The 11,559-nt window shown below is 42.3% G+C and overlaps 1 protein-coding gene across 1 annotated transcript in view; it reads right to left on the bottom strand.

The window, feature by feature from the left end:
• Nucleotides 1–545: 545 nt before the first annotated feature.
• LOC126259374 (uncharacterized) overlaps nucleotides 546–11,559 on the bottom strand; it is a 439,019-nt gene continuing 428,005 nt past the window's right edge. The window contains exon 3 of the transcript XR_007546506.1: nucleotides 546–903. The gene's annotated coding sequence lies outside the window, so the exon portion shown is untranslated. The remainder of the gene's footprint in view (nucleotides 904–11,559) is intronic.

Here is an 11,559-nt window from a genome sequence, read left to right as displayed (position 1 = left end):
TTCCTCCATTAGAAATAACATACTTCATTCACATCACTCCATTATATTTCTCACGCAACAGCTTTGACCGTACTTAGAAAAATTCAAGCGGATAATTATTCAAGTTGAGTAGGCGCAGCTCTCAGCCATTCTGCCGAATAAACAACATTCTTAAAGAAAAGGGATAAAAGAGCTTTCCCACACTTTGTATATAAATGTGATTAACAGGATTCCAATCCGTAAGAGATAACCTCCTGTTCCAAAAAGAACCCGGAAATTTGTGTATCAGTTTATAAATAAAAGATTCACTTGATTTTCTCAGAATTTGCAATAAATAATATTTTCCGTTCCTTTAATGTTTTTCTTACACTAACTAGCAATACTCCAGTACCCAAGTATCCCACTAGTCATGTAAGAAAACAGAATATATTTGTGTTTTTTCCTTACTGCGGACGACTCCAGAACATATTTATTGCTGGAAATTTTTTAGGCATTTCTTTTTGGTACGTTAGGAGCGTCTGTCTGACTTCTGTAGTAGTGTGGGGTGGAAATTTCTTCTTGCAGGAGCCAAAGGGCGCTTGTCAGATCAGTCCATTGCGCAACTTGACAACACGACATCCACACACAATGTAACAAACCCAGAGGATTTCGTAGTCCATTATTTATCTCTGTATTAAACTTGCGGAAACAGGGCATATAGTTTATTTATACAGGGTTAAGTTGTACAAAGAAAAAAGACAGGGTATTGGTGCGCTTAGAGTGTAGCTTTAATACAGAGAGCAGGCGGCGAGGTCAGGAGAGCGAGATGAGCGGGAAGTAGACGGCGGCCCAGATCACGGTGGCCACCAGCAGACCCAACAGCACGCGCGACCGGAAGCTGTCCCAGCCCAGCAGCACCTGCCGGCTGCCGCCTCCGCAGCGGGGCTGCAACACCACAAACAAGCGTCCACACGTCAGTAGGGAAGGAAGCACTTGTCGCAGTGATTAAAGGATTCTACTGGTCGGTATGAAGCGAAAGAAACTGCATTGTTGTTAGCAGACTGGCCTTGCATTCAGGAAGATAGACGCTCTAATCGTCATCTGATCATCCTGGTTTAGGTCTTCTGTGGTTTTCTTAAACTAATTCAGGGATCATTCCTATTACAAGGCAACAGCCGACTGTTTTCCCCATCTTTGTCGATGATGATGATTATGATGTTTGGTTTCTGGGGCGCTCAACTGTGTGGTTATCAGCGCCCATACAAATTCCCAACCTTTGCTCAGTCCAACCTCGCCACTTTCATGAACAAGGATGAAATGATGAGGACAACACAAACACCCAATCATCTCGAGGCAGGTGAAAATCCCTGACCCCGATCGTTGTCGAACTGTCTATAAGCATGTAAACACCTGTGCATATGAATTATGTTTTTGTTCTTAAAACAGAACAGCACGACAGATACACCTTGTAAATTTGATCTACTTATGAATAAAACAACAAAAACTGCTACTATTATTAATATTATTGGGGTAAATTAGACTGTTATGGGTCATGGAAAACACTGCGAAATGGTTCAAGTAATATCTCTGACAGGAAACAGTGTGTCAATAGAAAACAATATTGTATTAAATATTAGCCTTCATATGAATAGGAATTAAACACATCTGTGTTCAACACAGTTCCATCTGTTTTCCTTACCTGTGCTTTTGTTAGTAAATAAACTTTCACCAGAAATATTGGCAGATGCAAGGATTCTTTGGTTTGCAGCTGATATGAACACTGCAATAAATAGCAAATAAAGTGCAGATTTAGAAAGAGCTATTGGTTAACCTTTCATGGTCAGTATGTGGTTACTGGCCAATCAAGTGTCACTGATCTCTGAAAAATCTTTGCCTGTATCTCAGAACCTGCTGTTTGTTTCCACCCATTATATGCACAAAATACGATGAGTACAGATATGTTAGACTGACAGCGTCAAATTCTTAGCTTCCAATGTGGTTTAAAGCCAGTTCACAGGAGCAAACCACTAAAACAGCTAACGCTCTTAAACAAATCTTTATTTACAATGTGAATGCTTATAGATGAATATGACATATAATTAAATAAAGCTCGCATAATTTACTTATTTTCATTCTTTAATATAATGCGATATTATATTCTGGAGTAGCTCATCAATCCAAGCAAAGTTTTCCAAATCCAGAGACGAGTAATACAGATTATTTGTGGTGTGAACTCAAGAACGCCATGCAGAATCGTGTTCAAAGAACTTGGCATACTAACTACAGTTTTTCTCCATATTAACTTCTTCGTGAAATTTTTAGTAAGTAACACATCTCTCTTCCAATGAAACAGCTTATTTTATGGAATCGATATTAGGAATAAGAACAAGTTACATAAAAAATTAAAGTCATTTGAGTCGATGGAGGAAGGTGTTCATTATACGTGAACACATATTGTAAAAAGCTGGGCTGCAAACTAAGCGCTTTAAGGGCCTAAAAAATTGTTGGTGCCCAGTTTCTTTCGTACCACTGGCCAAGTTTTAAGCAACACCATAACTGATGTATACGTAATTAACAATATCACATAATATGAGTGCTATATTGTGTCTGACTTGTGCAAATCTTCGAGGGAAGAATGCCATTTGTGTGAGCATTGTATGCTATTTTCTGTTAACAATTCTTGGCTACAACGGCTTATGAATTATCTTATGCACTTTATTACATATATTTTTGAAATATTTAGTATAACTGTCGATGTGGCAATTAGTCATATTTGATAATTAATTTCACATTCAATTATCATCTTCAGATCTGATTAATAAGAAATTTTGAAAAATCTAATTTCCTTAAAATGAGCATAGTCATAAGTTGTAAAATAAAAGGGACACCATTATAGTACTTTTTTGACTTGTGACTACATTCTTTTTAAAGAAATTTGATTTTTCACAACTAATGATTGTTCAGATCTCAAGATGATCATTAAATGCAATGAAAACTAGTTACCAAACGTGACTAATTGCAACAGTGACTATTATATTAGAAATTTTAAAACTTTTAAATAGTTATGGCATCTCTTATGCCAATGTATCATCCATTATTATGTTGGGTTGATTTGGTGGAGGAGACCAAAGTGCGAGGTCATCGGTCTCATCGGATTAGGGAAGGGTGGGTAAAGAAGTCAGCCGTGCCCTTTCCAAGGAACCATCCTGGCATTTGCCTGAAGCGATTTAGGGAAACCACGGAAAACCTAAATCAGGATGGTCGGACGCGGTGTTGAACCGTCGTCCTCCCGAATGCGAGTCCAGTGTGCTAACCACTGCGCCACCTCGCTCGGTCCATTATTATGTATTTGTTTAGATGTTTGTGATATGTTTTGTATGAATCTGTAAATGAAAGCATGTTTAACTTTCTTTTTTATTCCACAGTCTTGAAGAACATTTCTCTTGAGACCTGTGGGAGGAACTATAGCACATTTGCATCTTATTGGAAGCACAGTAGTTTCAACAATTAAATTACCTGTAGTCAAGGCATTTACTTGAGAATTTGACTGCAATATACTTTATTGTTTCGCATGGAAGTTCCTTTGTGAATACATTGTATTATTGTATTTTTGGTATTCGATATAGGAGTTCCTTATCATAATTCTATGGAATAAATAGAGTGTCTGACGTGGATAATTAACAACACAAAGAAGAAGAGCAGAGCAGCTTCTGAAATACTGTGTCTCTGAAGAATGCTGAAGACTGGGTGCTTAGACAGAGTAGTCAATGAAGTGGTAATCAATCGTGCTGAGAAGTGAAGATCTCTATGGTACTACTTGACTAAAAGAAGGGATAAATTGACAGGACACTGCCTGAGGCATTGATGAATAGTTAACTTTCTGAAGGAGGGAAGTGTGCAGGTAGGGGGGGGGGGGTGTTTGGAGGTAAAATGGTTGAGAGTGAGCGAGGTTCGACTGTAGCAAGCAGGTTCAGATGACTTTAGGCTGAAGATGGCATGGCGAGCAGCATCAAATCAATCTTGAACTGAAGAAGATAACAAAAATAATAAAACATAATCTAAGTCCACCTCAAACGATTAAGAAAAACCGCACATACCTCAAATCATGATGACCGAATGACAATTTGAACTTGACTGCTCCAGCATACGAATGCGAGAAGTTAACTGTTGTGTAACCTCAGTCGAATTTCAGAAAGGACTCTACGTATTAATAGTTTATTTTACATCTCAGCTGCGGTGTTCAACATTCATCCAATGCTAGAACGAAAGACCAGACATGCCGTTTCAGTCGTGCAAATGCTCATTAACTTTTTAACTGGAAGCAGTTGTTTGAAAGAGATTGTAATAAAGAAGACAACTCTGTTTTGCGATTAGCATGGTGTATATTCGTAAATTTTCTCAGCATGTGTTCCTTATCCAGTTTGTATCGTAAGTTTGAAGGAACGGCTGTCTTTGTAGCAGAAACTGAATGGAGAGCCTAGTGTGCTGAGGATGTGGGAATCATCAGAAATCTTTTAGGAGACCTACTGATGAATTATCAGCTTCATTGACATCTATTTGAAGATACTGCAGGAAAAGAGTACATCGTTTGTATATATTGCAAGTTCTAATGACCGTAGTTTACGTACTAAGTTAGTAAACGATACGTTATTTCACAAATAAGATTTTCCTGACTGCGTCATTTCTGATATTGAATTGAAATATCGCAACAACAGAAGCATAAATATGTACATTAATGTGCGTTTCTGAATATCAGGCACTTCGCAGTGGATACTGCAGAGTGAACCAGAGCCCCCAAAACTGTTTTGAGATATTTGTGAGTCGTTTTTCTCGCTGAAGGAGATCTGCTTGCAATTACGTAACTTGATATGTTACAATTACGGTGCTTTAATCAACTGGAAGGTAAACAGAAAGTTGTTTCACATCAGACTAGATCGCATTCTCGCTGACATAGCTCTGTGTGGAATTTGTTAAACAGAGCTCTTTACACACTCTGACACCACACAGTTTCTTTCTGTGAACGTTCAGAAAGATCGAAATTACGCGCCTCCACTACCAGTTCTCCTGTCTAATTAGAGAAACAGCATTGAAGCAGTTACCAGTCATCTGCTTCACACATTCCAGCCAAGGTAAGTGAACAACTAGCTTATCGACTGTGTGTGTATTTTTCAATTCATGCAGCATTTATCACTGCAATTCAAAGTTACTAAATATTACATATTTTCTTAATCTTGATATTCCTCTTGGAATAGCTAATGGTGCGCACACGTGCATCTCAGAAACACATAATGGATAAAGAACCAAACATTTTCTGTGTAGTAGTGATTACAAGAAGAGTGAATAATGACACATACAAAATGAATTATTTCACACACATGAAGGAATAACATTAATAAAAGTCGAACAACTGTAACATAATAATAAAAATAAATAACGCTGCCCGCACAGACGCATTGTTCAATCTACAATAACCGCAAAAAAATATTTCGTACCAAAATTGTTAATGAATTTTGCTGCAAACATGTTACTGAGGTAAAGCTAACTCTCCACTACGTAGTAATAATTATAACACATTATCAAGTAAGTATTCATCAGAGGAAAAAGAAACTGCGACAGTCTGCAAATTTCACTGACTAAAAGCGTCGTCGTCACTCCGGTATTGTTAACAGCAGAGTAAAGGGCCAAGGGTCCCACAATGACAGCATTATTCCACCACGCTGTAGAGTTTCCAAGAACATTAATTAACTTTCTCACATACTTTTAGCAATACAGCGCGGCCAGGGTCCGACAGAATAAAGCCAGACATTTTGCCGAAGCTGGGGAACCGCAATAGACCATCCGAGATAAGCTCTTCGTGATGCGACTTACATGTACCATGTAGCCGAATCCAGTTTCCATCACTTAGCCATGTTGTTCATCCGTCAATAAAGTGGTTGTCCCTACACGGTTTTGTTCGCCATATGCCGAATATGATATGTACATTCGGAAGATGGCTGACGTGTGGTCGAAACCAGTTATAGTTATAATCACGGTCCCTCATAGTATCTAAAATGAAAGAAGGTGTGAAACTGAGAAAGACTCAGTAGTGAAAGTCTTTCTTTTTTCCATCAATATTCCAAATGGTTTGATGCGGCCTGCCACTACTTTTGCTCTTGTGCTATCCTCTTCATCTCAGTGTCGTACGCAGTGCCCTCGATTATCATCTTTTCTACATATTCTATCTTATGTACCATTTCTACCCTTACGGCTTCCTCAAATACCAAAGAAGTTATTCCCTAATGCCTTACACCGTATCAGCCTACCCCTTTTTTCTACTTATTGTTTTCCATATATTCTTTTCCTCGCGTATTCTGTAGAGAACCTCCTCGTTAAATAACGTAAATGCCCGCCCAATCTTCAGCGTCATTCTGTACACACCACATTTTAAACTCCTGAATTCTCTTCTTTTCAACTTTCCGCAAGGTCATAATTGGCTTCTACACAACATTGCGTTCCAGATGTACATTGTCTGAACTTTATTTCTCAATTTAGGGCCTATGTATAATTCTAGTACACTTATTTTTCCGAGGAATGCTCTCTGTGTTTAGGACGCTCTACTACTTATATCCTCCTTCCTACGTCCGCCACGTTTCATTTCACCTTCTGCGTGGCGGAATTCCTTCACATCTACTGCGCAGCTCCCAATTGTGACATTATGTTTGTCGTTAATGCCACTTCTTCTGCTCTTCAATACTTTCATCTTTCTTTGATTTATTCTCAGTCCATCTTCTCCTCATACCACTCAACAGATTCTTCCTCACTTTCAAAGAAGACAGAGATGTCATCAGCGAATCTTTTCGGTGGCAGTCTTCAGTACTTCCGTAACTCACTTCTTTGTAAGTTGTGCTTCTCGACGATAATCTCAAATTTCAGCGTGTTCTTCACCATTACTAAACAATGAACTGAGTCTGTAACTGCTCCTGCGCACACGTTAAAAAATTCTATCCCTGGTTTTGGATTCTCCGCCTCACCATGACGTATGTAATCCAGCTGTTGTCTTTCTGTGTCTCCTGACTTTTTCCAAGTATTTCTCTTCCTCGTGAGATTTTCGAATAAAGCATTGGCTATTACTGCAGAACTAAAGAAGCTGTCTCATTTCTATTGCCGTACCCATCTTCTCTAGTTATACTGCCTTCTACTTTACTCCTATTAGAGCATTCTAACCCTTCATATTACTAGATTTTTCGTGTCGTTATACAAACTGAAGCATTCATTGTATCGCTCACAATGTCTCCTTTTTCTGAGCGTGGTGAGGCAGTGGTGAGACACTGTACTCGTATTCGAGACGAAGACAGTTCAGATCCCATTTAGATTTAGATTTCCTTGATATCCCTAAATCGTTAAAGGCGAATACCAAAAATATTTCACTCAAAGGGCGTGATCGATTTCGAATTCTGTCCTTGCCCCTATACGAGGATGTGTTCCGTCTCTAATGAACACGTCGTCGAATGGGTGCTAAACTCTACTCTTGCTTTGCTTCCTTCATCGGTATCTTCTACTTGCCACGTTGACAGCCGGCCGGTGCGACCGAGCGGTTCTAGGCGCTTCAATCTGGAACCGCGCGACCGCTACGGTCGCAGGTTCGAATCCTGCCTCGGTCATGGACGTGTGTGAGGTTCTTAGGTTAGTTAGGTTTAAGTAGTTCTAAGTTCTAGGGGACTAATGACCTCGGATGTTAAGTCCCACAGTGCTCAGATTTTTTTTTTTAGTCACTTTGACTACTGGTTGCTTTCAAGTTTAATGACAAAACATCTGACATCTGAGGTTGGGGCATTCTTCAACTTCATCCAACATAACATGCTGTGTACTCTCTGCCGAGAAATCCGCAACCTAGGAACAAATTTTGTTCGTTCCCCTTACGATCGTACTTTTTTCAGTGAAAATTGGCGTGGTATCGAGTCAAATGCTTTTCGGAACTCAAGAAAAACTTCAGTAGACAGCCTTAATGCATAGCTTTCAGAATATCATGTGAGAAGAGGACCAGTTGAGTTTCACTTGATCGATATTTTCGAAATACATGTTGGTTGGCGTACAGGAGATCATTCTGTTCGAGGTACCTTATTATGTTTGAACTCAGAATATGTTCTAGGACCGACGGGATTGGTTAAATAGAGCTCTTTACACACTCTGACGCCATATAGTTTCTTTCTGTGGAAATTACGCGCCTCCGCTAACAGTTCTCCTGTCTGATTAGAGAAACAGCATTGAAGCAGTTGCCGCAACAGATGGACATCAGTAAGATTGTACGGTAGTTTTGAGGATCACTTCTGCTAGCATTCCTGTAACAGGTTGTGACTGCTTTCTCGAAACTACTGTGCAAAGTTTTTGTTCGAGTGATCAACTGTGTATCAAGGTTGACATGGCAGTTAAAGCAGATACAGAATCTGACAGCCCCTGTAGTCTTGCTTTGCGATTTCGTCTATTTCTCTATGCTTTGTTAGAACGTATCTGAAGTCTCAAAATCTCGACTTCAAGACAGTGGAGCTTCGGTTTCGGCACAGCCGATTGTCGGACTGTGCTGGCAGGGGCGTGGCGTGGCCTTGCGGGGACTGCCGAGGACTGGAATGCCTGCAGGGCCTAAGCTGTGGAAAGCCGCTGTGCCCAAACGCCGTTCTCTGACGGCGACCTTCACAGCCCTGCAAACGTGAAGTCAGGCGAAAACTTTGGGCTGCGCTGTATTAATGCCTCTGCAGTTAAAAGTTTTTAACCGCGATCAAGCCCGTGCCTATTACTTAAACTAATTGCGAGGTGCCTGTAACTTGCATTTTGTGGGTGGCGAAAGGGCCCTGCGGAGTGGAAGACAGGTGTGCGCAGGGACAGTGGGACAAGACAGTTCGGCGGAAGTTGGTGCCATATGTCAAGCTTAAGTGTGTACCTCTGTTGTGATTGTAATACAGCAGGTGCTAGTTGACCTCTTATTAGTAAAAATTGTGTGTATGGCAGGGACAGCCAACCGAAGATAAATATACACTCCTGGAAATGGAAAAAAGAACACATTGACACCGGTGTGTCAGACCCACCATACTTGCTCCGGACACTGCGAGAGGGCTGTACAAGCAATGATCACACGCACGGCACAGCGGACACACCAGGAACCGCGGTGTTGGCCGTCGAATGGCGCTAGCTGCGCAGCATTTGTGCACCGCCGCCGTCAGTGTCAGCCAGTTTGCCGTGGCATACGGAGCTCCATCGCAGTCTTTAACACTGGTAGCATGCCGCGACAGCGTGGACGTGAACCGTATGTGCAGTTGACGGACTTTGAGCGAGGGCGTATAGTGGGCATGCGGGAGGCCGGGTGGACGTACCGCCGAATTGCTCAACACGTGGGGCGTGAGGTCTCCACAGTACATCGATGTTGTCGCCAGTGGTCGGCGGAAGGTGCACGTGCCCGTCGACCTGGGACCGGACCGCAGCGACGCACGGATGCACGCCAAGACCGTAGGATCCTACGCAGTGCCGTAGGGGACCGCACCGCAACTTCCCAGCAAATTAGGGACACTGTTGCTCCTGGGGTATCGGCGAGGACCATTCGCAACCGTCTCCACGAAGCTGGGCTACGGTCCCGCACACCGTAAGGCGTTCTTCCGCTCACGCCCCAACATTGTGCAGCCCGCCTCCAGTGGTGTCGCGACAGGCGTGAATGGAGGGACGAATGGAGACGTGTCGTCTTCAGCGATGAGAGTCGCTTCTGCCTTGGTGCCAATGATGGTCGTATGCGTGTTTGGCGCCGTGCAGGTGAGCGCCACAATCAGGATTGCATACGACCGAGGCACACAGGGCCAACACCCAGCATCATGGTGTGGGGAGCGATCTCCTACACTGGCCGTACACCACTGGTGATCGTCGAGGGGACACTGAATAGTGCACGGTACATCCAAACCGTCATCGAACCCATCGTTCTACCATTCCTAGACCGGCAAGGGAACTTGCTGTTCCAACAAGACAATGCACGTCCGCATGTATCCCGTGCCACCCAACGTGCTCTAGAAGGTGTAAGTCAACTACCCTGGCCAGCAAGATCTCCGGATCTGTCCCCCATTGAGCATGTTTGGGACTGGATGAAGCGTCGTCTCACGCGGTCTGCATGTCCAGCACGAACGCTGGTCCAACTGAGGCGCCAGGTGGAAATGGCATGGCAAGCCGTTCCACAGGACTACATCCAGCATCTGTACGATCGTCTCCATGGGAGAATAGCAGCCTGCATTGCTGCGAAAGGTGGATATACACTGTACTAGTGCCGACATGTGCATGCTCTGTTGCCTGTGTCTATGTGCCTGTGGTTCTGTCAGTGTGATCATGTGATGTATCTGACCCCAGGAACGTGTCAATAAAGTTTCCCCTTCCTGAGATAATGAATTCACGGTGTTCTTATTTCAATTTCCAGGAGTGAATGTAACGGATTGAGCGTAAATAGGCGAAGAGGTCCACTACTGGTCGATTCCTCTATTGGTGACAGATGACTGGATACTACCAACTACAGTAAAATAAGTAGCAGTTGATAGGTGTCATGTATAATTTTGGAATGTGAATTTTTGGTATCTGAAGCAGCGAGCAGCGGTGTTGTAAGCTGTATCGCGGAAGTATCTGTGAGCTGCGCGAGGGCGCAGTGGAGCAGTCGAAGTTTAGCTGTTTTTGAGTAAAGCGGACAATGTTTAGTTCTGGTAGCGAGTGGAGTCGAAGTACAACTGTGTTGGAGTTAAGCTCATAATTTTAAGCAGTGTTAGTGAGGAAGCTATGGCAATTTTATGATTCAAATTAAAATTTATCGTTTGTTCGATCAACATGATTACGAAACTGATTTGTGAAGGAAGAAGTCTAATGGAATGTTAGGTAAATACAATAATGGCGTTTTTTTTTTTTTCACTATTGCTGCGCCATCTAACGAACTTGGTTATTGTACTGAAAGTTGTCAGATTTGAGAGATAGTAAAGTGTATTGTTTGAATGTTGAGAAGTTCATTAAATTTAAAATCTGCCTTGAGCACTTTTTCTCAATACACGAAGAAAACAGGGTGTTATCATTTATGGGCATATTTCATTTTCTTATCCACCTTTCTCTTACAATTCTTTTTAGTGGATGTACCAGCCAAGTATGTTCGATTTGCAATTAACAGAGAACTCATTGCACCTCTCGAGTGTCTGTTTAGATACAGTAATCTGCAGCTTCAGCATAGCGGCGCGCAAGACAGAGCAGTACTGCAACCCGTTATCCACATTTGCGCAGAATAGAGGTAAGGAGAAAATATTTTGATTGTTTTATTTATTCAATCAGGGCCAACATACGTTATTCAGAAACAGTTTTTGTGATTAAAATTTGCGAAGCCAATGGAAAATGGAAATGAGCGTTTGGCGTAATTGGCCGGGAGGCCCCTTGTGGGGCAGATTCGGCCGCCTTGGTGCAGGTCTTATTACATTCGGCGCCACATTGGGCGACCTGCGCGCCGGATGGGGATGAAATGATGATGAACACAGCACTATACCCAGTCCCTGAGCGGAGAAAATCCCCGACCCAGCCGGGAATCAAACCAGGGTCCATAGGACGGCAATCCGTCACGCTGGCTAC

Source organism: Schistocerca nitens, chromosome 5 (assembly GCF_023898315.1).
Source record: "Schistocerca nitens isolate TAMUIC-IGC-003100 chromosome 5, iqSchNite1.1, whole genome shotgun sequence".
Classification (NCBI taxonomy): domain Eukaryota; kingdom Metazoa; phylum Arthropoda; class Insecta; order Orthoptera; family Acrididae; genus Schistocerca; species Schistocerca nitens.
Note: the sequence above shows the minus strand (reverse complement) of the source record. Positions and strands in the feature narration are given on the sequence as shown.